At 41.8% G+C, this 27,910-nt stretch overlaps 1 long non-coding RNA gene across 1 annotated transcript in view; it reads left to right on the top strand.

The window, feature by feature from the left end:
- Positions 1-11,129, top strand: part of LOC117796333 — a 49,891-nt gene extending 38,762 nt beyond the window's left edge. Inside the window, exon 3 of the long non-coding RNA XR_004620730.1 lies at positions 10,801-11,129. This is a non-coding gene — a long non-coding RNA (uncharacterized LOC117796333). The remainder of the gene's footprint in view (positions 1-10,800) is intronic.
- The last annotated feature ends 16,781 nt before the right edge of the window (positions 11,130-27,910 follow it).

Genomic DNA, 27,910 nt, shown 5'->3' with positions numbered 1-27,910 from the left:
CTTCTCCTTCCTTCCTTCCTTCCTTCCTTCCTTCCTTCCTTCCTTCCTTCCTCAGACCTCCCAAGTGCGAAGCACTGTGGATTCAGTGGAGAAATGGTCAGATGAGAGCTCAGGCACAGAGAATATATGCTAAAGAGCATATATCCTTGTAGGAGGAGATAGACAGTAAGCATGTCAGGTCAAACAAAAATAAGATTCTTGTAAATAAGGTGACCATAAAATCTGTTGCCCACATTTGAGGGCCAGCAAGTTACTATTAATAGTCACACTTGACAATAAGCATAAACCTGTCCAGGGCACACCGGAAATGTCATGGGCAAAGGACTATGGAGAGAATTAGAAGAGGGTAATGTGGTAATGACTGCATGGCTACTTGAGACTGGTGACAAGGGGTGTTCTATGTAAGCTGAGACCTCAATGACAAGAAGGAGCCAAGTGTAGGAAGATGACAGGGATGAGCCTTCTAGGCAGAGAGATCAACTAAGGGCTCCCAGGGAGGAACAGGCATGCAGCATTTGCAGAGCACAAAGAAGGCCAGTGTGGTTGGTGTGCAGTGGACAGAGAGAGCCTGGGTTGGTTGGGACCAGAGACATAGGCAGGGGTCCTGTAAGGTCAAACCAAGAGTTTAGCTTTGTTTATACAAAGCATGATGGGAAGCCACTGGAAGGTTTTCAGCAAGGAAGTGACGTGACCTGCTTTACCTTTATAAAGAGCACCCTGTAATGTTATGTAGTTAGGGTTTTTAAAATTGTTTGCAATTTTTATTGATCTTTCTCTTGATATAGTTATTTCTTTTAAAGTTCCTGTTTTGAAGAGATGCAAACTTGGATAAAACCATATGATTACATACCAAATGATATGGTATCTGAGATTTTCCTTAAAATCAGAGGTTAGATGAAACAGGATTGGCCATGATTGGATACTTGTTGAACTGGGGTTTGATTTACTATTATTTCTACTTTTGTATATATTTGAAGTTTTTTTTTTTTTAAATAATGAAATGTAAAAAAAAAAAAGGCTCACTCTGGCTGTAGCTGTATGGCGATTGTATTGTGGAGGGATAAAGGACAGGAGGGCCAGTTAGTCCAGAAGAGCCCACCCGGGATCTGGTGATGGATGGGTTAGGCTGGGTGTAGTGGACACAGAGAAGTGAGTGGATTGGGAATGGGACCAGATATGTTTTGTAGCTAGAGCCAACAGGACATACTGGTAGTGTGGTGAGGAAATGAGAAGATCCAATGGTAGCTTTGATTTTTAGCTTGGCAACCAGTTGGATTAAGATTCTATTGGCCAAAAAAGGGAAGATGTAGGAGGAGCATGTTGGAGTCGGGAGGGAGGAAAAGTTCTCTTTTGACCATGTTAAGCTTCACATTAGACATTCACGTGGAAATGTCCAGTAGGCAAGAATTGCCTGGAATTGTGCTGAGAGGACAGGGATGTTATGTAAGACACCTCTTAGGAGCCACTTCAGGTGCTCTCAGACTCACCTGACCCAAGAGCCTCTGCTTATTTGTTCTGTCTCTGTTGCTGGTTCTGCATGGGCTCCCACTGACTTTTTTGCAGGTGCAACCTGACAAAGGCCTGTTTCCCAGGTGTCTCTCATCTTCCACCCTGGGGATTCCCTACTGATACTGACCTGCTCAGTGCCTGTAAAGCAACTGGGATGTGAGGAGGAGTTAACACCTCATGGAGAAAACCTTTGGCCAAGGGGAAATGGGAGCCAGTGGGTAAATTCTTCCCTCTTCCTCTCTCTGGAGCCTGTCCTAAGATGCATTCACTCATGTGGCCTGTTGGTAGACGGTCCTGGGAGACAGAGCAACTGGTCATGCTTGATCCCAAGCAGAAGCCAGCTCTGTAATGCACCATCGTATTTGTTTTCCTTCCTTTCCTGACTCGCTCTCCTTTCCTTGACATCCTTCTAGGTCCCATCAGCTGTGGTAGGAAGGTGGGTCATGGATGAGGCACAAATGTCAAAGACCAGGATATGGATAAGGCAGGCACCCCAGGAAGTACCCCAGCCTCACCTGCTGGATTTGCTGTCCCATAAGAGTGCTGAAGAACAGGTTGGATGCATTTGGCTAAGCCGATTTTTTTGTTTGGTGTTTGTTTGTTTCTTGGGATATCCTTGCTATAGGCATAGCAATTGTAGTCAGACTGTGTTCTGAGTTTTAGTTTGGGATATTTGCTCTCTCTAGCTGCAGGGAAACATCTTTTTTTATTAGACCCAGTCATCTTGAAGTGTTTGTGTAGGAGGAAATTCAAATAGAGATAGAGTGTGTGTGTGTTCTTCCTGTTAGTGGTATCTTGGTTCTTGCTGAATGTAGGAGGATGAATATTTTTTCATTGGGGAAGGAATCTTTTGTAGTGATTTGCTCACAGGAGCCAATGAGCCCATGGCCCATTTAGGGGAATGTTCTGGGAGTCTTTTTGGAGTTGTGCTCCTGGCATTATGGGGGCAGAGGAGTTCAGAGCTTAATGAATCAGTGTTTTGGCCTTTATTACTAATTGCAAGTCTCTGTGCCATTGTATTGTTCAGGGTTGACATGTTATTCATACAGCCAGGCAGAAAAGTATCTTGGTTGGGAACTTGGGCCTCAGTCAGATCTGGTTTAGGTCTCCACTCTGCCATTTACTAGTTGAGTGACTACGGGACATTATTAATGCACACCTTCTTTATGTGGTTCTTGGGGAGAGGAAATGTGTGAAGAGCATTTATCAAAAAGCCTAGCACAAAGTAGACATGGCACAAAGAATAATAGTTTAATTTCTAGAAGGTCCTATTGGCGTAAAATGCTGCTGTTGGATGCTCAGTGCAGTGTATGATCTAGAGAAAGAAGACAAAGCTACTTGGTGAATGAGGTGAGATTGGGGGATGGAGGAGCACCAGGTAGAACATGGGATTATGGAACTTTAGTTACTGAGGCAGATTTTGATTCAAATCTCGAATATGCTGCTTGGACCCTTGATGAAGTTATATCACTAAGCCTCATTTTCCCATCTGTAACTTGGGAACAATAATGTTTACCTCATGGGGTTGTTGTAAGATAGAGATCAATAAAACACTAAGCACAAGGCCTGACATATAGTAGCTATTCATTAAAGAGCTTTGATGATTAATAATAGTAGATGGGAGGGCGCCTGGGTGGCCCAGCGGTTAAGCGCCTGCCTTCGACTCAGGGCGTGATCCCGGCGTTATGGGATTGAGCCCCACATCAGGCTCCTCTGCTATGAGCCTGCTTCTTCCTCTCCCACTTCCCCTGCTTGTGTTCCCTCTCTTGCTGGCTGTCTCTATCTCTGTCGAATAAATAAATAAAATCTTAAAAAAATAATAGTAGATGGGAATCATTGCTAACACAATAGAGGTTGTGTAGCTGAGTGGGACAGAGTGGCCCTCTGCCTTCCTGAAATTGCATCAAATTAGTCATTATCCACTTTGCAAGGGCAGAGGCCGACCCTACCCAAATCTCAGTTCTGATGATTTCACAAAGGTTGTCAGATTTGGCATCACAAAGGCCCCTTTCAAACACACATAAGTTAGTAATAATCCTGGACACGAATCTTGGATACCCCATCTTTCATTTTGCTTTGGACATCTCACCCTTCTGTTAAAAGCAGTATATATTAAATCTCATTTTCCCCCCTTACTGTGTTGAATCTGATCACGCAGGCCTTGATAAAAATCCTCGTTCTGGAGTTTGTTCAAAGTTCATGGGAACAGCATCACAATGTATTATGCTTGCCAAAATCGCTTACGCGGAATTGAATCACAAGGAAATAATCAGACTAACTCAGAATATGGTATGTTCCACAAGACAACTACCCCGGACTCTTTAAAAAACTTGAAAAACAAAGCAAAACAAAAAGTTCAGGGCTGGAGGTATATAAGTTTAGATTAAAAGAGACTATACATGATAACCAAATGCAATGTGTGAACCTTAAATGAATATGGGGAACCTTCCCCATCAAAAAAAAAAAAAAAGGAAGAAGAAAAAAGCCCAACTATAAAGCATATTATGGGAGAACTAGGGAAATGTGATTGTGGACTGTGTATTATATAATATTATTGAATTTATGATAAATTTCTTGGGTATGACAATGTTATCGTGGCTACGTAGGAGAATATTCTTGCTTTTTTAGGCAATTCAATGTAAATATTTAAGGGTGAGGTATTGTAATTTCTGCAGCTTACTTTCAGATGGTTCGGTAAAAAATATGTAAATGTGTACATCTATATCCATAAGTATATAGATGTATAAAGAGAAAGAAAATTTTCTTTGAAGCATTGAGAACATGGGAGGTGCTAACAACTGTTTAACCTATGTGAGAGGTTCATAAATATTCATTAAACTGTTCTTTCAACTTTTCTAAAGGTTTGACAACTTTCAAAATAAAAAGTTGGGGGAATAAAGTTTTTGTGGAAGAAAACCAGCTAGCCAGCCTGCATGTTTTCTTCCAGTGAGTATTTAGTGAGGAGCCCTCGATTTAACCTCACAGACATTGGTGCTTTTATCCTTTCTGAGACTAAGGGCTCACATGATATATTTAAGCTGATGGCCAGTTCTCACCTGGAAAATCCTCAGTTCTTTATATTCCTGCAGCTGAAAATCTAGAATAGGAGATAGATGTGGGGAGAGGCTTGTTAAAAAAAGGAAGGGATAAAACAACCATGCATTTGAGAGGGCAACCACTAAAAAACGCCAAGGAAGTAAAGTCCTGTCAGTTTTCAGCATCTGTGTAAATTTAGTAGGGATGTTGTCTGCCTAGGTGATGAAAAATAAGAATTCCAGAGTAAAAGTAATTCAGGAATTTTCACCTGGAATTTCTGGGAGAAATCAATATAACTATGAGAAGGAATTTCTTTTCAAGAATGGATTTATTAAGGACAGGTGGGCCCGGGGTCATTCTTCTTAGAGCTTAATTACCATGTTCTGAAGCAGTTTGAGATCTTAATGACTTGACTCCTTCATATCCACTGGTGTCAAATTTAAAACCAACCACACAAAATGTTGGGGGCAAAAAGTACTCCGGTAAACAAACTTATTAATAGAAATGAAATTCCACAGGGAACACAGAACACACAAGTCAGGGGGATATTAAATTCCTGTGATAAGTTAACTTGGATTAAGCAAAACTTTTTATAGTGCAAGTTCTTAGTATCAAATTTTGAAGCACAGCAACATCTGGTAATATAATTATAATATTTGTATTAACTATTTCTAATAAGTTGCAAATAATGCTAAGGATATATTGAAGGAAAACATTGAATCACTCAATAAATAATTATTGGACACCCATTATGTTCTGAATTTGGGAATAAAGCAGGGACATATCTTCCCGGAGTCCACTCTCTACCAAGGTAGACTTAAATTATTACATGATAAGTTACAATAGCAGCAAATGCTACAAAAGAGTAGTTTGTAGATCTGACACTGGAATAGCTTAGATTTTTGTGAGCACTAATAATCACAGAAGAAAATTATCAATCTAGAACTATTTTTAATATGTTTAAAGTTTTTCTGAATTTTTTTCATCGTACAAAGGCTTTATGGAGGCTTTAATTTTCTAAGACAACTTCGTAAATACTGAAGGTTGGAACTTTTGTTCTCTTGCTTAGGTCCCCACCCCAATACTTGCAGATAGAGTGATTGACAGGGTCAATGCAGGAAGATAGCATGGGACAGTGCTCACAATCCTCTATTTCACCAGCATGGCAATATGCCCAGTGGTTAAAGATACCCATATTAGCATTAGATTCTTGAGTTCAGGGGGCCTGGGTGGCACAGCAGTTAAGCGTCTGCCTTCAGCTCAGGGCGTGATCCCGGCGTTATGGGACCGAGCCCCACATCAGGCTCCTCTGCTGTGAGCCTGCTTCTTCCTCTCCCACTCCCCCTGCTTGTGTTCCCTCTCTCGCTGGCTGTCTCTATCTCTGTCAAATAAATAAATAAAATCTTTAAAATAAAAAAGATTCTTGAGTTCAAGTCCAGGCTTTGTCACTTGGTAGCTGGGTAGCATGGGCAAGTTACTTAACTCTCTCTCTTTTTTTAAAAAAATAATTTTTATTTTGTTATATTAGTCACCATACAGTACATCTCCAGTCTTTGATGCAATGTTCCATGATTCATTATTTGCACATAACACCCAGTGCACCATGCAATATGTGCCCTCCTTAATACCCATCACTGGCCTATCCCAATCCCCGACCCCCTCCCTTCTGAAGCCCTCACTCTCTTAAGCCCAGTTTCCTTAGCTGAAAATGAAGATAGTAATAGTACCACCCTCCTCAACATTTTTTTAACTTTAGCATTCTAAATAAGATAATGCAGGTAAAGCACTTGGCAGAAAGCAAGTCTTCAATAGATTTTAACTGTTTTTTTAATTTGAAAATCTAGTTGGCTTTATTAAGCAATTCGTGAATCATGCAGCATCCCATCTAGCAAGTAGAGGGGAGTCCCTAGGTTTTAACTATTATATGGTTACTTTAATTTTTATGACTAGAAGGTTGTCTGATCATGCCCTCTCTGGGCATGCTCACTGGCTTTTTATTCTTATTTTTCAAGTTGAATGCAGGCAGATCCCTGATTTCACACCAAATACATTAATTTTCTAGTCTTGTATACACAGTAATCAAAGTGGGCTTTTACTGCCCTAGAGGTCAAAAAGCATAAAATTTTATCTGTAGTGTGAAAACCCAAATTTGACAGAGGAAAGAAAGTTTGAGAGTATCAGAGATAAATACAAGAAAGTGCAGGCTTTTAAAAGGCAAATATGCAAAGTTGAGAATGGTCTTTTCCCTGAAAGAACATCTGGAATGACTGCAGGTAAATTAGTGTACTCATGATACCAGCTAGTGCCAGCTACTTCTGAGCCACTGGGGCTTTTTTCCTAGCAATTTGGGAAATCCACATCTATTGATTGATTGATTGATTGATTGAGGCTGAGCAGTGTGACAGAGATGGCTACTTACCCCAATATTCATTTCTCCCTTCTTTTTTGTTGGAGGACAGTGATTTTTAATTGGACCTTTGGCTACTCAGAATGTGGACTACATTTCCCAAGCTTCCTTGCAGCTAGATGTGTGGTCTTGTGACTAAGTTCTAGCCAAAGGGCTGTGAAGAGATATGTTCTTGCAAGGAAAGATGTGCTTTCCTTTCTTTTCCTACTCAGCCAGCACGTGGATGTTGTGGTGAGCTACCCGAATCATGCAAATGAGAATAACACCCTAAGAAAGGTGGAAGAAACTTGAGTTTGGACACGTGGAGCAGCCACATTATATGAGAGAGAAATAAACTTCTGTTTAAGTCATGGTTACTTGGTCTCCATTACTACAATTGTATCTATATCATAAATAATACAGGCAGGAATGAATATGTAAGTAGAAGTGTCTTCCTAGCACACCCCCCCACCTTGTTCTTTTGTCTGGCTTGAATCCTGGGGAAAAATGCTGGTGTGTGTGTGTGTGTGTGTGTGTGTGTGTGTGTGTGTTTTGTTTTATTCCATGTGTGAGAATTCATTCGCTGAACACACACAGCATTTATATTGAGAATTCTAGGAATTTTACCTTGTGTGTGTGTATATATATATATACCTATTTATCAATCATAATTTCCATGTTTAATGAACATACAGTATAGATTGGAAAAGTGTAGTATGAGAAATAATATATGGCCAAATGAACAAGATAATGGGCATCAGAAAGTTTCTGAAAGCCTGAGCCATCATTTTTATGCTGAACCCAATGAATTACCTATGAAAGTAGAAAACTAGCCTCCAGAAGGACAAGGGATAGGAGTTGACTTCGGTTGGTTTTCCCCATTGTTTATAGAACACCCTACTCACAGATTTCTTTCAGTTCTGTGTCAGGTGGCCCCCTCTATGGTCTTCCGGTTCTTCTTTGGCACCCTCCTCTTCCCCACCCACATAATGCCCCCTGGTCCAAGTCTGGCTCTCCTTCATTCCTTTGTGGGAGGCAAGCAGCCAGCATCACTGCCCCACTTTCATAGACAGAGCAACTGAGTCATTTTGCTATTGTTGCTGGACCAAAGTTAACCAGTGAGTCATTCTGAAGTCCTAGAACTGGATCCTAATTCTTGTTCCTGGCATCATTTGCAGAACCGAATTAGACCGAAGGTTCAAGAGGGTGCTGGCCTTTGAACAGCTCAGAGAGGAATGCATTTGCGTGTGACTTAGTTAAAAACAAGGATTAACTCTCTCTTGAAACCTGCTGGCCTGAAAAAGAAAGAAGAGAAATATATCAGTGTAACATCATCGTCATACCAAAAGGATGCTTAACTGCTCTGAAAATGCTCTGCAAGTTCTCTGGTTCATGGCTTCCTTAGTACTAGGTTTTTAAACAGAAAATATCTTATTTGCAGTTGAGGAAATCAATTTTCTTCATCTTACAACAGTCACATATGTGAATTTAGATCTGGGAGGAAACAATTTATTTCCTTCTTTTCACAAGAGAATCTTTAAAGTTTCTAAGAACAACAACAAAAATAAATTTAAAAAAGTATCTAATAAACAAAAAATGAGCTTGCTCATGTTATTAAAGTTAGTAACACAAGCCATTCCAAACACAAGCTGTTCATATTTAGTAGGGAGATGCTTTTTATGTACCCTTTTCTGCATAGCTTAGAATTTCCTAAATTTTCTCCTTTCCTAGTGTCTTTCTTTGCATCACATGTAACTCCATTTCTTCATCCTTTCACTCACCCTCCTAGCCAAGTTGATGAGATGCACAGGGTGTACCTACAGTAGTAACTCCGGATTTAAAAGTAGCAACAGTGTCAGTTCAAAGGCAAGTTACAGCTTTTGTATATTAAACTTAGTGGCTTTGTTCTTTGTTTCGTAGCTATGGGAATAGGGGACATTTTGGAAAGCACAGATAGGATTTCTTATGGGAATCCAGGAACCCTTAAAGCTGTCTTTCTTAAAATTATCACCTGCAACAAACCTTTGGACTCTACCCAGACACCCTGAGTCAGGATCCCTGAAGATGGGTCGTGGGATTCTGCACTTCAACCAACTTCCCAGGTGGTTCTTATATCCACTAACAGTTTGAGAATCTCTGCTCTGAGGGCTCTGTGGATGGTCTTTAGGGGCTCTATGAAGCCCCTCAAAGTGTGATGCGAGTGCTCATGTGCTTTTTCTGGGGGAGATTCTCAAGGAGTTCTGTGACCCCAGAAAAGGTTAAGTCCCTAAATGGCCAATAAATGTAGGGAAAAAAGTCCTATCTCACTTATTATCAAACAGGAACTAAAAAATATTAGTGAACAGATTGAAAAATCTGACACAGTGTTTGGCAAAGATCTAGAAAAGTAGAAATTCTTATGCATTGATTATGAGAACTAATGGTTAGAGACATTTTGGGAAGCAATTTGACAATAGCTAGCAAAATTTAACATACATTCTCCTTACAACCCACTTTCAAGTAAGTACAGACTCGTGAATGTATGAATATGACTCATTTAAGCATATTCTATGGGATATTCTTTGTTTATAATTACAAAAGTTGGAAATAACCTAAATAAAATGTAGTATAATCAGTGCTCAATTACTATAAAATGATTACAAGGAATGCTCTAAATCCGTATATTAATAATTATGAAAATATGGGCACCTGGGTGGCTCAGCCAGTTAACTGCCCTCTGCTCAGGTCATGATCCTGGGGGTCCTGCATCCGGCTCAGCAGGGAGTCTGCTTCTCCCTCTTCCCCTCCCCCCCCACTCATGTGCTCTCTCTCTTTGCTCACTCTCTCAAATAAATAAATACATAAATAAATCTTTTAAAAAGTTATGAAAATAATAATAGTTAATACATGCTTACTGGCATGGTTCTAAGAGTTGTGCATATATTAACAAAAAGTTTGGATCTCAAGAGATAATATTGAGTGGAAAAAACACATCAAAAAATGATAAACATTGTGATACGACTTATGTCTAAAAGTACAAAATAATACTTACCTTATGTGGATTATCAATACACATGTAGTAAAAATATGAAAACATGGATTTCCCAAATATACACAAAATTTTCTATAATCGTGGTCCAGGGTGGCACTAGAGAGGGTTTATAAGACTGAAGGCATTTCAGTTTGCTTCAGTTTATCAGATATATGTCATTTTCAAAAGACCTGTAATTAACAAACACTTATACATACTGTACTCTCACAACCAGTCTTTTGGTTGTATGATGATTTATTTTATATGCCAACTTGACTGGACGAAGGGATATCCAGATAGCTGGCAAAATGTTACTTCTGGGTGTGTCTATGCGGTTGTCTTTGGAAGAAATTAGCATCTGAGTCAGGAGACTGAATAAAGATCACCTTACCCTAGTCAAGTGAGCATCATCCAGTCCACTAAGCACCCACAGGGAGCAAAAAGGCAGAGGAAGGGCAAATTTGCTCTTTGCTTGAGGTGAGACATCCATCTTCTCCTGCCCTCAGACACCTGTGCTCCTGGTTCTTGGGCTTTTGGATTCATACCAGGACTTAACCCTGTTGGCTCCAACTTTAAGATCTCAGAATTCATGATAATTAGGGAATAGAGGGCTTGAGGATGCCAGTGATGTGCCTTAAATTTAAGATTAGGAAAACTGGAAGAACTCAAAATATGCATTTCTGATTTAACAAAATCAAGCATCTTTCCCTCTCTCCCCACCCCACTCCATATTTTTTAAAAAATGGGGTGAGGGGCTAGGAAAAAAAATTTGTTACGGCTACTTAGGTAATTTTCCCTTCAGGCAGATTTCAAATTTAGAGCTCTTTACCTCCAACTTCTCTTTCCTCTTTGTCGACAGGATTAAGTGGACGTACAAGGACCCGCACATTTGGTCCCAGCATCCTCCCAGGTCATCCCGTACCCCACCCACATGGACTCATCATCCTCATTTTTGCGCTGCCAGCCTTTGCACATGCCACTTCCTTTGCCTGGAAAGGCTTCTTTCTGATTCTGCTTGCCTGGAAAAGTCCAATCCTCCTTTAAAAACCAGCTCAAAGATCACCTCTATGAAGGCTCCCCTGAAAAAGGAAGGCACTGTCATCTATACACTCAATTATTCACTCACACATGCTTATTGAGTGCTGTCCTACCCTTCAGCCAAGACCACCAAGAATGTGCCAGCGATGAAACAAGGTGGGTTTATTACTCATTGACAGAGGGAAAACATACTTCATGGTGCATCTCTGTAACAGAGTGTTACAGAGAACTTATAAGATTTGGGCTTTGGTTGGGTGATTTGGGGAGGGTCTAAGAAATCAAGAATCTGCTCTAGATTGGAAACCACCAGAGAGCGAGGGCAGTTCTATGATTGGGTTTTATGGGTGGCACAGTGATGCTGTTTTTGCATAGACAAAACTATGCAGTGACCTTGTTTTGTTGCACTTTATCATGGATCAGAGTAAGTTTGTCTGAGGTTGGTGTTCTGTGAGACTGTTCATGTGCAACAGGAGGACAAAATGGCCTGGCTGTAAGTTTCAGACCAGCTTGTAATATTATTAGGGTCTGGCTGTGATTATATGTGGGTGTTGGGGGCTGCTTTCTTTTTTCTTAGCACCTACAGTACAGCAGTTGTTGGACTGTGGTATTGTCTGTATGACTTTTATATAACTCAGCATGTTGTATTGCATATCAGACAGTGCTGGTATCTCTTAAGATCCATTCGAACCCTCCCTGACACCAGGGCAACCATGGGATATTGGTGGGACTGACCCCACTTCCAGCTTCACTGATGAGTCTTGAATTGTCTAGAACACCCCAGTGACTGGTTCAGGGATGGGTACTGCAGACTGTGTTCCCTGGAAATAGACACTGAGATTTGCATGCAGAAGAGTTAGTGGGGAAGGCTCACAGAAGGATGTAACAGAGAGAGGGAAACCCAATGAAGCAGTGAGAAAAGTTGACCTGTTGTGCGTTTGCCACAAAGGCTGCATCTGATCCTCTACAGGAGCTCTGGAGCTGGGATGTCCCTTCTGAGATGTCTGAACTGAGGCAAGGCCAGGCTTTTGCACCCACTCTTTAACCAGCCAGAAGAGGCAGTTTCTTCCCAAAAGGGGCAGGCAGCTCCTTTTGGCTAGAGCAATGCCTGTAGAAGAACTCGCTTATGAACCCTCAACAACGATCACTCCCAGTAGTGGGGGATGAGGGTTTCAATCCTGAAAGGAAAATCAGGTTGGTGTAGCCACTATAATGGACAAACAGGAACAAGCTATTTTCTTGTCCTATGTGGTCTTGGTGCCAATTTTATCCAACAAGGAGCACTTGTTAGGTGAAGTGAAGAGCCTTGGGAGGCAGATACCATTGCTTATTTAAACACATTGCCAAGGCCAAATCAGTTGGGAGTAACATTCTTTGGGTACAGTGATTATTTCCAGGGAGCTCAGAAATTTTTTGGTAGTTAAGGGAGGAGAAGCTTGTTCTCCTCCATTAGACACCAGCAAGAGCGTGTATGGTCCCAGTTGCTAGTTTCATCATCAGGACAAAACTGGCATATGGAATGGAAGAATTGAGAAACTTGTGGCGAAATGAAGGTAGCAGCAGTGTGCTGGAGCTAGGCTGCATCAGGCCACAGGTGACTGTGCACATCTCTTTCCAATCTATGTTCAGTGATTGTGTGCTGGTAGCTTGAAATAGAGCATGGTGGGAGTATTGACAACATGGAAATTGGCAAACACTACAAATCAAGGCTTTGTTCTCCAGAGAGTCAGTCATTATGTACTTTCTAGCAAACCACTGGTGGAACCCTAATCAAACCATGCCTGAAGCCTGTCTGACCTCTGCACTTTTCAGTTACATGAGTCAATAGATTCTATTATATAAGCTATTTGACTCCCAGTTGCCACATTATATTATAATTTATCTGTTTGCACATCAATTTTCTCCAATAAGCTGAAAGCTTCCTAAAAGTCAGGAAACATATTTGTCTTTAACTTTTCAGTGCCTAGAACATAGTCAACATACACTGAATATATGAAATAGAATGATCCTTGAACTGAAAAGTATGGAGCAGGCTTTGATAAAAAGGAAATGGACATTTAAGATGAGTGAAAGTCCAGGTGTTCAAACTAGTCCATTTTGCTGGCCTAAAGAAATTACATTCCAGAGTTGAGGGAATTGTGACAAGTTGTATTTATGTGAGAGAAGATGAAAGATAAGATAGGCAAATGCCCATCTGATTTTTTAAGAAAGAGGAAGGTAAATTCTGCAAGTGGTGTAGTTTCTTGATTATCTCACATCAGGTTCTAGAAGAGATGTTGAAATCTTAGTGAAGGAGAAGCAGCAGTGTTTACCAGGATATGCTCATTAATAACAACAAAAAAGTGCAAAAATAGTCAAGGGTTTGCATGATGTGACATGACCATGGAATTAAATGTACTGGGGATAAAGGAAAGATACTGTATTTGCATCCAAAACACCAATGGCACACTTTCAGGATGTGACGTGGCTTAGCAGTAATATATGTGACAAAGGCAGAGAGATTTTATTTGAAGATACATCCATTTGAGTCACCTATGCGATGTGACCATGAAGAAAGGTACTGCAGTCCTGGGTTGCATTCAATTAAGCTTTGTTTGGTCTTGTGACTTACTGATTGATGTGCAAGTCTTATCTGATGACCTAAACAGAAACAGATCCTGTTTGAACACCATTTTGAAAAATTAGTTGTCCTTCCTCCCTCAAACCTGGCAGAGTCTTATTGAGAAACCAGTGTGTGTGATTCAGTCAAGGGTAGTACCCGCTTATGAATCACATTTGTGGCTGCAGGGAGAGTAAGGTCCACACAGGTTCAGGTGATCTGTCTATTCATGTGCCATTACCAAGCTGTATTAATTGTAGAGACGTTGTGGTATATGACTATCTGATAGAGCTAGTCTTCCTGCATAGCTCCTCCTTTTTAGTGTTTCTGAGAAGATTTTTGATGATGTCAATGATCTATAGGCCCCTATCCTCTCTGACACCTATCTCTCCATTTCACACCAGTGGAAACTGTGTGTGTATGAGAAAAAGGAAGCAGTGCTTCTGGGCATTCATCTCTGTCTCTCTCTCCCCGCCCCTGCAGTCCTTTTTCTTCAGCAGACTTGGTGAATGTGGGCTCTGTTGACAGACAGCCACAGTCTGACTTCCATTCTTGGCTCAACTGCTCATCACCTGTGATTCTGGACAAGTTCCCTGAAATCCCTAAGCCTCAGCTTCCTCATCTATAAAGTGGGCAAAATGATGCCTTCCACAGAGTGAGAATGAGGGGAAATGATATGCAGAAAGCACTTAGCCCAGAGCCTGGTACAGAGAAGGGTGTCCATAGATGGCAGCCATGTTTGCTGTTGTTCTTGTGGCAGATGTTGCTTTGTTATTATAGTTCCTGTTATTATTATCATCAGTGACTCCTTTATTTCCTTTGTTCTGGTTCATGGATTTGAATGGGAAAAAAAGATATCTCCATTTTGTCTCACCTTTTCTTGAAATCTAGCTTTTCCTTGTAGTAAGAATGCAGGCAACAGACTGCAGGGGTATTATCATTATGACTTTGTCACCATAGAAATCACAGATCTTTTCATATCACCTGATAGTTGTTGCAGACATCTCAAAACATCTCCCATCGCTCTTTGAAATGACAGTAGTTACTTAACCCTTCATCAGATCTCAGTATTTAAAGCATTGTTGAAGGAGTACAAATATTACTATGACATATTATTTAAATATTTGATAAACATAACAATGTAGTTTTGTTTTATAGCTTTCTGTATTTAAAACATTATTCTGAGAAGGTGTCTGTCGGCTTTACTGGCCTGTCAACAGGAGCCATGGCACATAAAGGGCTAAGCGCCCCTGTGCTGGGGCCATGTTGCCTCTTCTGGCTGGTCAGCTCAGTTGGTTAAAGAACAGTGAAGGTCATAGGGGTTGTTGTAGGGTCAGTTCACCTCACTTCATTCTATTCCTCAGCCCCAGACACTGGGCAGCATGTCCGAGACACAGAAGGGGCTAAGACCCACCAGAACAAGCCCATCTCTTTGGCAGGTAACAGAATGCCCTGTGGATGGTGGATGAGGCTTGTTGTAGCATTATGGGAGGGTGGGCCTTTTAAATATGAAAGTTGACAGTTGGCAAAACATAATAAAGGCAGAAATGAATCCCTTGCAACTGGCAGTGGGCCCTGTGACTGATCAGCAGTTCTTCATTCTGACTGTCTCTCTCAGTCCAGGCCTTTTGTTCTATGTCAAGTAAGAACACTTCCTATTCCTTTCTGTCCTCATCCCTGCTCATCTCTTTTCCTCTATCTTGTCTCTGCTTCTCTCTCTTTCTTTCTCTCATTTTTCTCCCCTTCTCTAATTCCCTTTCCCCCACTTCTTCAGGAAAGAAGCAGTAGAAAATTCTGAATTTAGTATTGGGCACATAGTGGACATTCTTTTCCATGCCTGACCTCATGTTCTTGACACTGACACTTGTTGGCTTTGAGCCTGTGCTCGCACCCCTTACTGTCATCACACACGCATGCATGTGTGCAGGCACACACATACGCACATGTACACACTCTCCATCTCTTTCTCTCTGACACACACTCACACCTCAGAAAGATTATATTTATAATACCCTAGGGTATTTCCAAATGCCAGTATTCATTTTGGGAGCACACTTGTCTCTCTTGCTTGGAACAGACTGAATTTTCCACTGGCTCAGAGTTTTGAAGTTCTTCCGGATGAGGGAGGAGTGAGAGACTCCAGGGGACCAGCCATATGTCAGAGCGCTATCAGTTTTCTGCGCAGGGGGTCGCGCTCACTAGAGCAGAACATTTGTTGAAGGATTCACAGCCACATTTGGCCCAAGCAGCTCATGTTGGTTCTTTTAAAATAAAACTTGCTGGGGAAAGGGCTTCTAGAGTGGAGAGACCAGGTGTTGAGTGAGAATAGACCCTACCAGGCTGACACAAGTCATCAGAAATAGATGTTTTTGAGGCCCAGAGTGGAGGAGGGTTTTGAAACTAACAAATCCCCAAATGACAAATTATAAGTCTCACTTAATGTCTGTGAATTAATCGGAATTCACTTTCAATTTGGAGTGGCAGCTGAAGGCTCTCGTTTCTCAAAACTGGACTCAAGGATGCCTTTATAAATAGGCAGACTCGAGCAGTTCCTCTCCTCTTCCTCGAATTTAGCTGTTCCATGAAATGTCCTTAAAGGATTCAAAAACAGCCATTCCACAATTAGAGCTGTGGCTTGAAATCCTCATTCCTGTGAGAACTGACTCACTGGCTTTAATTCACACTAAAGTGTGAATGACTAACCCAAGATTCTTTCCTTTCTTGCAAACAGGTTTATTAAGTAAGAAATATGGGTAAGATATAGAGAAGGGGGGATGTTCATAGAGAAAGAGAGGAAGGGAAAGAGAGGCAGATATTTGAGAGGAAATTGGATGGAAGGATGTAGAAAAATGGGATACTGGAGATTTTATAACTTTATAATTGTTTAACTTTATAACTTTACAGATTTTATAACTTATATGCTCAGAGTTTGTCCCAATTAGTTTTCAGGAGGCAATTGCTTAGCTTGATTATGGATACGTTTTGAGAACTCACTTTCAAATTGGACTTTATGTTCGTTGTTTTTCTTAGCTTCTCATATGAAAAGTCTTTAGTGGGCAAAATGGGAAGGTGGTAAGAGAGAGGAGGAGGCTCTGAACTGGATCGGAACCGTTGGTCAAAGGATGATGTTTCATCACCTTCCATGTCATTTCATCAGATATCATTTCAAACCAGTTAAAAATGCTCTTCCCTTCTACTTCGCAGTAAACACATCTAGGGAGAATTCTTTCACTTCCCCAAATCACCATTCTTTAAGTGGAATTTATTTGAACAATTTGATGTTGATTTCTAGTCCGGCTTCTATTCAGTTCCTTCTATTCAGTCACTAAGCAAAAAGGGCATAATATGTCACATGTTCCACATATAAATGTCACTTGATGTTAGCTGTTCAGTGAGCTCCAAGGTCAAAAGAGGGTTCCTGCCAGCAGAGAAGCATCACTTCCCACACAGGGTGTGCTCTACCACATGTACATGCATTGCATTCATTAAGAAGATCGTGGAGGTTTCCATGAACCTGTTAGCAGGGTCTGGGTAAGCTTTGCGGGGAAAGTCACTTTGTACTCAGCCCAGCCTCTTAGCTCCCCATGCAAGAAGGTCAAGGACGTGGAAGAGGAAGAGATGGGTCCCAGGGCACCCTCTGCCTTGAGAAGCTTCTCCCTCTGACATCTGGAAGGGAAGAGGGTGATTGAGTTCAAGGTTGCTGCCCTCAGACAGAGAGACTGGAGGGTGTTTTCTTCAAATTCTTCAAATTCTCCTCGCTTTGGGAGGACAGGCTCCAGCCCCGCAGTGGTGGGCTTGGTCTCTTTCTGTTAAGTTGGAAGATAGAGGTTGGTCAAAAATGTCTGTCCAATTAATTCCTAGTCTTTCTGACTTTAAAGACAAAACTGCAACATTTTAGTACTGTCAACTCAAGCATTGTATGTTTTATATTGATAGATGCTTTATTATTTTCTTGCTTATTCTGACGATAACATTGTTTCCTTTTTACTACTCAGTCTGGACATGGCTCGTGTTCTCCCATTGTAACTCTTGTTGACATTTAGCCTGTGTTTTCACAGTGGTTCTTTGCGGTCCCTGACCAGCTGCATTGGCATTCCCTGCCTGGGAAGTTAGAGATGCAAATTCTCAGACCTTACCCAGGACCTAAAGAATGGAACCTCTGGGAGTGAGGCCGGTAGTCTGTGTTTCAACAGGCACTCCAGGTGGTGCTGATAGACCCTCGAGTTCCAGAGCCACTAACTCTGAGTTAGTGAATTTTTCATTCATTTAGTAGCAGCTGTTCTACATGTATTCTCTCAGATGTTGAGAGATTGACCCACCTCTGCTTTAGAGCTGGAGAAATGGAAGCTTAGAGATATGGTGGGAAGGGTCCAGAAAGAGGCTACTCTCCTCCTCTGGTTTTTCTTTCTCCTCTGCATTTCAGAGTTTATCACAGAATGTCTGTGCCTCTGCTGGCACACCAGAAGGGAGCTTTTCTAGAACTTCCCCATGACCTTAAGAAGGAGAGCACCGCTGGTCAGGCTGTTGAGTGACAGCTGATTGACAGCTGGACTCATCTGCTACCTCGGCATCCTGGCTCCAGGGAGCTCTCCTTCCCCTCTTAATTTCTGTTCCCTCTCTCTGTGCTGTTGCACCTGCCGAGATCAGTGGAGCCGCTGTGGCTGCCTGTCTTTGGAGAGGAGCTGCATGGTCTGAGAAAGTTGGGTGGATGGAAGGGCCCATTCTTGGAAATGGGCTCTCTTCAGGATCAAAGTCTAGGGAGATTGTCCGTTAGGGTATGGGGCAAAGGCTTGTATGTTTATATAGGGCATGGACTTGGAGTCAGGACAGGAGTTTTATGAACAGAAAGGGGATTTTGTTGTGTTTTTGCCTTTGTGCTGATTCTTTTGGGGAAGTTGAGTAGTGTGATAGAGAAATCTATGACAAGAGAAAAAAACTGATTTTAGTGAAGTCAATCTAGGTTCACTTTCACTTGTAAATATATTACTTCCGTTTGTTGTTACTCCATTCATAATTTTCATACATACAACCTTAGATTGAGAATCCTTTTTATGAATGATCGTTGTTGCTTTCTTTCAATGAAGCTCAGCAGCTTTGTAGCTGTCAGTGTGGTGTAGGTTCTGGCTGCCATTCACAGGGTAGGTGGTGGCCTTCTGTTGGTTGATAATTACTGATGGACAGCATGTGCCCCTCATTCTGTGGTGGCCACACACACAGGCACACATATGCATACGTATGGGCACACACACATGTACACACATGTACGCACATATACACATGCACATACACACATGGAACCCCTTATGTCTTTTTAACTTCCAAAAGTCTTTAGAGATAAAATTTGCCTTAACCTAAAGTTTAAATAAAAATTCTGAAATAATGGTTGAAATCCATTCAGGCAGCTTGATGGTTTAAAGCAAGGCTGATCTTCCTACTTTTTGAAAAGCTTATTTCCAGAAATAAAGCTAAGTGGGCAAAGGAAGACCTATTTCTTCCTGCTGAATAGGATACAAAACTATACATATTAATTGATGTCTCCAAGGTGCTATACTGCTTGGAAAGAGGTGCCATAGACGCCCAGGCTCTTCATGTTAAGACTGAAGACATAGTCACAATGTGAATTAAGCAAGGCCATGGTAAAATTGACTGAAAATGAGTCAGCAGGACTTTGTGAGACATTCATTCCCCTAATAAAACATCTCCCTCCCTAATAAAACATCTCTTTCTTCTCTCTTTTGACCTTGAGCAGTCTGTAAAGGACAATGTCCTTCCTTTGAGATTATCTAAGCTCTAAGAGAAAGTGCCTTGCCCTCATATATTGCTTGTGGGAATGTAAAATGGTACAGCTGCTGTAGAAACACTTTGGCAATTCCTCAATAAGCTAAACACAAAGCTATTATGTGTGTTTATGGCCCAGAATATTCTACTCCTAGATATGTAATCTAAGATCATTGAAAACATACGTTCATACAAAAACTTGTGCATGAATGTTTACAGCAACATTATTCATAAGAGCCAAAAAGTGGAAACAACCCAAATGTCCATCAACTGAGGAAAAGAGAAATGTTGTACCCATATAATAGAATATTACTCAACCATAAAAAGGAATGGTGAATTGACATGCTATGACATGCATGAATCTTGAAGACATTATGTTAAGTAAGAGAAGTCAGAGACAAAGTGCTGCACACTGTATGATTCTGTTTGTATGAAATGTCCAGAACAGGCAAATCCATGGAGACAAAAAGTAGATGAGTGGTTGCCAGGGCCTACTGGGAGAGGAGAAATGGGGAGTGACTGTTAATGGCAGTGAGCTTCTTTTTAGGGTGATGAGAATACTCTGGAATTATATAGTGAAGACAGCTGCACAATATGATTTACTAAAAACTCCTGAATTGTATTATGCCTTAAAATAGTGAATTTTATGGTATGTGAATTATATCTCAATTTTTTTTTAAAAGCCTTATCAAGGCTTTGCTACTTTATTATTATTTTTTCCTTTTGGGTTAAGACAGGTAAGTAGAATGCATCTCAACCTTGGCCCCTGATGAAGTGTTTATTGAGCTGAGTGCTCTCTTTTGCCCTTCTTGATCTGCTGTAGGATATTGAGTGCTTGAAATGGAGGAGAATATAATAAGAACTCAGAGAAGTGCAGGAAAGGAATAAAGAGTTGGATGGGTCAGCTGCTGTCTTTAGGAAAGAGCTGTACTCTGTGCATTTACTCAGTCCACAGTATCCCTGGAGCCCTTTCATGGGCTGAATGTTGTGTGATTACTAACATGAGTAAGACCAAGTCTCTGCCTTCATGAAGGTCAGGTTAAGACAAATGTGTTAAAGAAACAGTCATAATTCAAAGTGATCCACCTACCACAGGAATGTACTAGAGATTCTGAATTGACAGGAGAACTTGTGGAAGAGATTGGGGGGGAGGGTGTCCTCCCAGCCTTATCAACAAGAACAAAGGGGCAGAAGTAGGAATGATGGTGTGTGTTTGGGGTGGATGGGGAAATGGCCAGAGTTTCATTGACATCCGTAAGGCAAATAATTACTCAACTCTGCTTTACCTTTTGTGAAACTTATTTCTAAAGGTTATATATGCACTGGCAAAAGTTGTGAACAGTACAAGAGGGAACACAGTGGGTAGTCATCTCCCTGCACCCTTTCTTCTAATTGTTCTCTCCAGATGGAACTGTCTTCAGATAGTCTTCTCTCTTCACAGAGCCCTCTTTGTTTTATTTTTGAGAGATAGAGACTCCATCATCAAGACTCGATCACAGAGGTTAGAATGGAATTTTAAAAATCAAATTCTATAGATTGGTCGTTTTTCATTTGCCTAATTCAATTCAATTTAGTTCAGTTCAATTTGCCCCCACTGATTCTGTTATGTTTACCTTGTGGCAGGCCTTTCATGCCAATTAATTGATTTTAGTGCCTTAAAAAAATGTTCAGTTGTTACGTATTCATTCAAACATTCATTCATTCAATAAATGTTTTCTGAAGTTCCTACTACCAAGCTCTGTTCTAAGACTTGGAGATGATGTGGTGAACAAGAGAGACATAGTGTCCATCCTCAGGGAGCTAATTAGGAGGTACAGAAGATGAGAAAATCAAATTGGGGGATCTACTCTAGGTTATCTAGTCTTTGAGGGTGTGATATTTAAGTTGAGACCTGAAATACAAGAAGGAGCCTTGCAAAAATTAGGTGGAGGGCACAGCTAGCTCAAAGGACCTACGGTGGGAGCCAGTCAGGCATATTGAAAGAAATAGAAGGAAGCCGAGGGTGGGTGAAGCTTAGAGGAGTGGAGAGGAAGTGGGCTTGGATTCGTTTAGTAGGGCTGCTGTAACAAAGAACCACAGCCTGGGTGCCTTAAGCAACAGGAATTTGTTTTCTTGAGGTTCTGAAGGCTAGAAGTCCAAGATCAAGTTGTTAGCAGAGTTGGTTTCTTCTCAGGCCTCTGTCATTGCCTTATAGATGACCGCCTTCTCCCTCTGTCTTCACATGGTCTTTCCTCTATGCCTGTTCTTCTTCTAATCTATTTTCCTTAAAAGGACACCAGTCACATTGGATTAGGGCCCACTCATGTCACTCCCTTTTAACTTAATTACTTCTTTAAATACCCTATCTCCCCGGACAGTCACATTCTGAGGTACTAGGGTTTAGGACTTCGTATAAATTTGGGGAGGACACAATTCAGCCCATAGCAGGGCTGGAAGAGTCTGAGCAGGAGTTAGATTGTGTAGGGTTTTGTTGGCCAGGATCAGAGTTTTATTATTTATTATTTTTTTAATTTATTTGAGAGAGAGAGAGAGCTAGCGGAGGGAAGAGGCAGAGGGAGAGAAGGCATACTCCCCCCTGAGTGCAGAGCCTGTTGCAGGGCTGGATCCCACTACCCATGAGACCAGGACCTGAGCTGAAATCTGGAGTCAGAAGCTTAACCTACTGAGGCACCCAGGCGCCTTGCCATTGGAAGCTTTTAAGCAGGGGGTCTATAGATGTGATTAATGTTTGGGAGTTAGTTTCTCTGGAGATCCCAGCAAGGAGAACTTAAGCCCCACTGGCCCCAGGCCCAGAGGTGATCTTCCCTCTTAACCCAGGGCCTGGATTAAATTTTCTTTATCCTATTCACTGTTCTTGTTTTTCAGCAGAGTTTGCACAAAAAGAAAACAACACACTCAGGATAGCATGCCTCAGTACTCCAAACAAATTCTGAAACTCATAAAGGTTCAACCATAAATACACATTTTGCAAGACTCTCTGATCTATTTATGTCACAAAAATCTTGTAAGGAGGGACTAGATCAACAGCAAATAGCCATTGTTGACTTTCTATGAGTACATTGGTTATCATGATGGCTTGTGTGCCACAGGATTGTTATAAAGAGAGATTTCTGTGTGGGGGTGATTTTCTGTGCTCATCAGTGGATTTTGTTTTTTCATGTGGGTCAAGATCTCCAACCATAAACAAAGAGGAAATGTTGGCTTGAGAAATATCTACTTTACTTTGTTAATAAGCAGAGCTGAAACTGGAAAAAATAATTTTGTTTTGTAAACATAAACTTGTTGTTCAGTTAGTGCAAAGCATAACTCTTGCAAAATGCTAAGGGGATATGGTCCCCATGGACGAGCATTTAAAATGGCTTTGAAAGAATATAAACAGCAGCCCTGTTTATTGTGCAAATGTAGGGAATGTCAAAGCCAAATCATCTAAATTATTTTCAACAACCAAATGCCATTTACGAGCTGTGAGGTACCTACTTCAACGAAACTCTTTCAAGTTTAAAGGGAGAAAAATCTCTTTTTATGCCTAAAGACAGCATCAAAATTAACATCTGAGTTATAAAAATAGTCCATGAAACAGATGACTTGATTCTATGACTTGATACTTTACCAGATAAAATTCCATGTGAATCTCTTTTCTCTTTTACATTTTTAAGAGCTGTTTCCCTTCTATGGTTTGGTCCTCTGTTTAATGTGTTGAGGCAGGCTCTTGTCAGCCAGATGGAATATAATCTGTATTTAGAGCTTCCATTAGTTCTTGTGTGTGAATGTGCTACCATTTTCTAATTTCAACACAAATATTCTACGAGAGTAGATTGCTATTTATGTTACTGCTGCATAATAAAGTCAATTATGGTAATACACCTTATTTTTCATGGAGCTTTAAAAAAACTCATGAATATTCCCTTTCTTTTGGTTACCTATTGATAAATGGGAAGTTGTTAACTTGATAACATTTACTAACTTTCAGACTGGGCAGCCTTAGTTCTGGTTTCTCTCCATGTCCCTTCCAAGCTAGTATTTGGATGCTGTTAAATACTTTCTTCTCAGTTTGTGGGAGTTCAGCAGCCCAACTAACCTTGAGAATGGAGGAATGAGAAATGGAACCAATCCATCTTTGGCAAAAAGATTCATTTTGCCAGAGAAATTCTTTTTCTCTAAAGTAAAGTAAAATAAAGTAAAGTAAAATAAAGTAAAGTAAAGTGCCTTTATCCCAAAGGCACAGGTACTATTGTGCCAAAGTGCTGCAGGAAGCTTAATGCTGAATTTTTCTCAAATCAACTGAGTGTTAATGAAAGTTTGAGGGTAGTAGAATTCCAAAGAGAAGTACTCTGTTTTTTATCACTATTTCCCCAAACAATGTAGTAGAAAGCTCTGATGATGATTATAAAAATAACAACTCCCCCTGCTTGTGCTAGAAAGAATATAAAGTGATTTCACAACCTTTCTGTATTGAATCAGAGTAATCCCCCTGGTGTCCTCTGGCAAAGACCTCTTTTGGGCTAACAGAATGCTGGCATTGTCATCAGAATCCTGGGAGTGAGGCCGTGGGCCATGTCTTGGGATTTTAATAAGCATAGCATATGAACAACCTTCTGGAATCAGAGTCTTTAACAAAACAAAACAACAATCTGAGGCTACAATTACTCAAAGGATTATTTGGACCTTGGAAAGGAGATAAGGAAGCTACAGATGGCTTTGTGTGTATGTACAGGACAAGGCAGAGAACCACGTTCAAGCGCCTCCTCAATCAGCAGCTATTTGTGCTCAGTAGGAGTATGGGCTGTGTGGTTTGTCACATGAACGGAAGGATCAGGGGTTCAGGGGAGTGGCCAGAAAAATTGGGCTGTGTCATTCCCATACACCAAGGTCAGCACAGAAGATCAGACATGGATGTCTGCTGTTTGCTCTGTTACGGCTCGGTGGAGACAAGCTTCTTGCTACCATGTCACATGACCCCTGTTGGAGAGGATAAACGAAGACCCCGGGTCACATCAATAATTCTCAGTCCAGCTCCTGCTATTTTTATGGTGTCTTTGTTTTCCCCTCACAACTGGACTGCAGCCACTGCTGGCTGCTACTTCTCGGACTGCTTTTCTCCGCGTCCCTCCTGGGCCTCTGTGACTCGACTCCAATTCCAGTGTGGGGATTTTTTTCTGCACACGTCTCAGTGATTCTCTGACCCCAGCTCAGTGTCCTACAGTTCAACTCGATCTGACAGTATGTACCTGGAGAGAGCGTGAGATCCTGTAGGAAAGGGTTCAGTCCCGCTGCCATCTGCTTCCCAACTTCCGACGCCAGGCACAAACCTGGGTTGTCACCTGTGCTTCTGACTGACTGGCTATAGGCGGGAGGTTCCAACAACTCCCTCCTAGGGTTCACTTAATTTGCTAGAGTGGCTCACAGAACTCAGAGAAACATTTTACTTACTAGATGATTAATTTACTGTAAGAGTTTAGAACTCAGGAACATGCAGGTGGAAGAGATGTGAGGGCAAGATATGTGGGAAGGGCTGCTGTGCCTCTGTGCCCTCTCCAGGCGCCCTGTCTCCCAGCACTGTAGTTGGGGCACACAGGTGCAAGAGCGCCTGGCTCAGGGGGTCCCCAGCAGACAAGGTTTGGCTGCTTGCTGCTGACAAAATCCAAAGGCAGAGAGATGATCGGGGGTGAAACAAGAAAGGGATTTATTTCAGGGAGGCCAACACTGGAAAGACAGTGGACTAGTGTCTCCGAAGTGCTGAAAATACTTCTAGGTTTCTGTAAGGAAAATGTGGGACAAAGGTCAGTGAGTACATGCAGGTGGGCAATAAAGTTCAGGTCACTCATTGTCTTGGGGTCAATTACTTGGGGTCTTGCTGGCTCAGGTTAGTCCTTCCTGCCTGAGGGGGAGTTTCTGTTCCCATCATAGGATGCTTTGTCCAAAGGGTCTTTTGTCTGAGTCTTAACTCAGATGAGCTGGAAGAAGAACTTAATCAATTAGAAAGGACAGACTAATGTCAAAATGGAGGTAGTTGATGTCCTCTTTCAGCACCTCCATATGTACACCCATCTGGAAGCTCTTCAAACCCTGTCCTTTTGGGTATTTACTGAAGCTTCATTACACAGGGGGGATTGATTAAATCACTGGCCATTGGTGATTGATTCATCCTCCAGCCCCTCTCCCCCGTCCCCTCCCCAAAGGGCAGGGTTGGGGGTGAGGTGGGACTGAAAGTTCTAACCCTCAAATCATACTGTTGGCTTCACCGGCAACTAGCCCCCATCCTTAGGTGCTTTCCGAATGTCACCCGTTAGTATCACACAAGACACCTAGGCATCTCTCATCACAGGAAATTTGAAGGGTTTTAGGAGGTCTGTGTCAGGAAAGGGACAATGACCAAATATCTGTTTCTTGCTATAAATCATAATATCACAGCCTGTCTTTCTGAAATTGTCACTTAAATGTTGACATTCCCCTGGGTGTGCCCTATAAACCTATCTGTTTTCACTTTATCTCTAGACTGGAACTCTTTCTCTGGTTCCATAGATGTCTCATAGTCAGCATGATTGATCTAAATTCATGACGCTCCTACCCTGAGATTATGTCTTCTCCTGAGAGCTTCGTCTCCTAATAGTGACTGAGATTCTGTGTGCTCGTGATATTCCAGGCTCTGTTCCAACCATCTGACATGCTTTAACCTCATTTCACCTTTTTGAGAGCCCAGTACAGAAGGTGCAGATATTCTCCCTATTCCACACATCTGAAACACAGAGTGATTTGGTACCTGGCCCCAGGTTCAACAGCTAGTTGTGGAGAGAGCTGAGGTTTGGCTGCAGGTGGTGTAAACCATAACTCTGCCGAGCTGCTTGCTGTTTGCATTTCCCCAGGTCAGAAACCCGGCCATCCTTTTTGATGCCTCCTTCTCCCTTGGTAGCCACTTCCAATCCCATGCCTGTCCTGTCACTCTACCCTCCTGAATAACTTCATGGTTACCACCTCGTCCAAGCTATTGCTTCCTAAATGGACGCACGCAGTGGCCTCCTGACGGCTCTTCCTGCCTTTCTCTCTTTTCTTCCTCCCACCCCATATACTTCCCACGTTACAACCAAAGAAATCTCTCTAAACCATAAATTAAATTGTGTCACTCTGCTAACTAAAATGTTCCAATGGTTTCCTATTGTCCTTGGGTCAAAGCCTGTTAAAAGATAAACTGGGGCATAGTAAAAGTTTTTAAAGTGTTTTTGAGCAAAAATCCATTCAAATTAGAATAGAATCTCAAACTGCAAGTGGTTAGGAGCACCCCACCAACAGGATCCAGGAGAAGGACTTACACAGAGCAGGTGTAGAAGCAAAGAAAGGAAATTATTTGATTCGCTACATCTTTAAGCCTAGTTGGCGTTTAGAGACAGTTCAGTCTAATGGCCTCCTTTTAAAAACTCATTTAACACCTTCAACATTACTTAAAATGTATGTTTTGGTTCTGTTTTCCCTTCCAGTCTCATTCTTCCCAGACTCTCCCCTCACTTTGTGCTGTCCACGGGTTCTGGTCTTTCTGAACCTCTTTCCTTTCCTGGTTTTTAGAAGGACACCTGCTGTCTCTTACCTCTTGGCCACTGAGCTGTCTGAGCCGCTTGCCTGAAATACTTTTCCCTTTTACTTTATCTGGTTTACTTCTACTCATCTCATCCTTGAAGTCTTCAGGATCTCCTCCCTAAGATCCTAGCAAAGGAATCTGGGGCCTTGGCCAGGTGTTTCAGAATAGCTGCCACTTGCTATGTGCCTGGCTCTGTTCGGAGCACTTCAAATGTATTCACTCATTTAATTTCACAACCCTGTGAGGTAGCATGTAGCAGACGAAGAAGTGGAAGCACAAAATGTATCCGTCAGAGTCCATCAGGAAGGCCCACGCTACTCTAATAGTTTGCCGGAAGAAATTCGATACAGGGCTCTTCTTCCACAAGGGTATTGCAAGAGCATAAAAGGCAGATAGTAGGTGGGCAAGGCAGCGGGGAAAGGAGCAACAGTAGGAAGCTGCTGCAGCAAGTTACAGGGATGGGGGTAGGGTGCAAGGGGAAGTGATGTCACCAGAGCTAAGGTTCTGGGACTGCCCAACAGGAATTGGAACCCAGGGGGAAAGAAGGAATTGGATCCCAGGAGGAGATGCAGCCATGCTAGAGCTGCCGCTCCAAACAGGGAATGAAACACGCTGACATTTCTCTCTACCAGTGTCTCCCAGTGGCTGAGCTAACTAGACACTCAGTGGCTGAAATGTAGTTCTCAGAAGTCATGGGGAAGATGCGGAATGGATTGAGAGCAAACAGCGGGGAGACAGACCCAGAGAAGTTAAATAATTAGTTCAAGGTCAAGCAACTTCTAGGGACGGCCCAGGTAGTTCGTCCCCAGAGTGTGCACCAGTAACGACCGTTATATATTGCCTCTCTGAGAACCTTAGGCAAGGCACTGAATCCCTCAGCCTCAGATGTACAAAATGCAGATAATAGTAGTATCTTCTCTATAGGGCTATAAAAAAGATTAAATGAATGAAAATGTGTCGAATACTTTGGACAGTGCCTGGAATAAC

This window comes from Ailuropoda melanoleuca, chromosome 15, assembly GCF_002007445.2.
Source record: "Ailuropoda melanoleuca isolate Jingjing chromosome 15, ASM200744v2, whole genome shotgun sequence".
NCBI lineage: Eukaryota > Metazoa > Chordata > Mammalia > Carnivora > Ursidae > Ailuropoda > Ailuropoda melanoleuca.
Note: the sequence above shows the minus strand (reverse complement) of the source record. Positions and strands in the feature narration are given on the sequence as shown.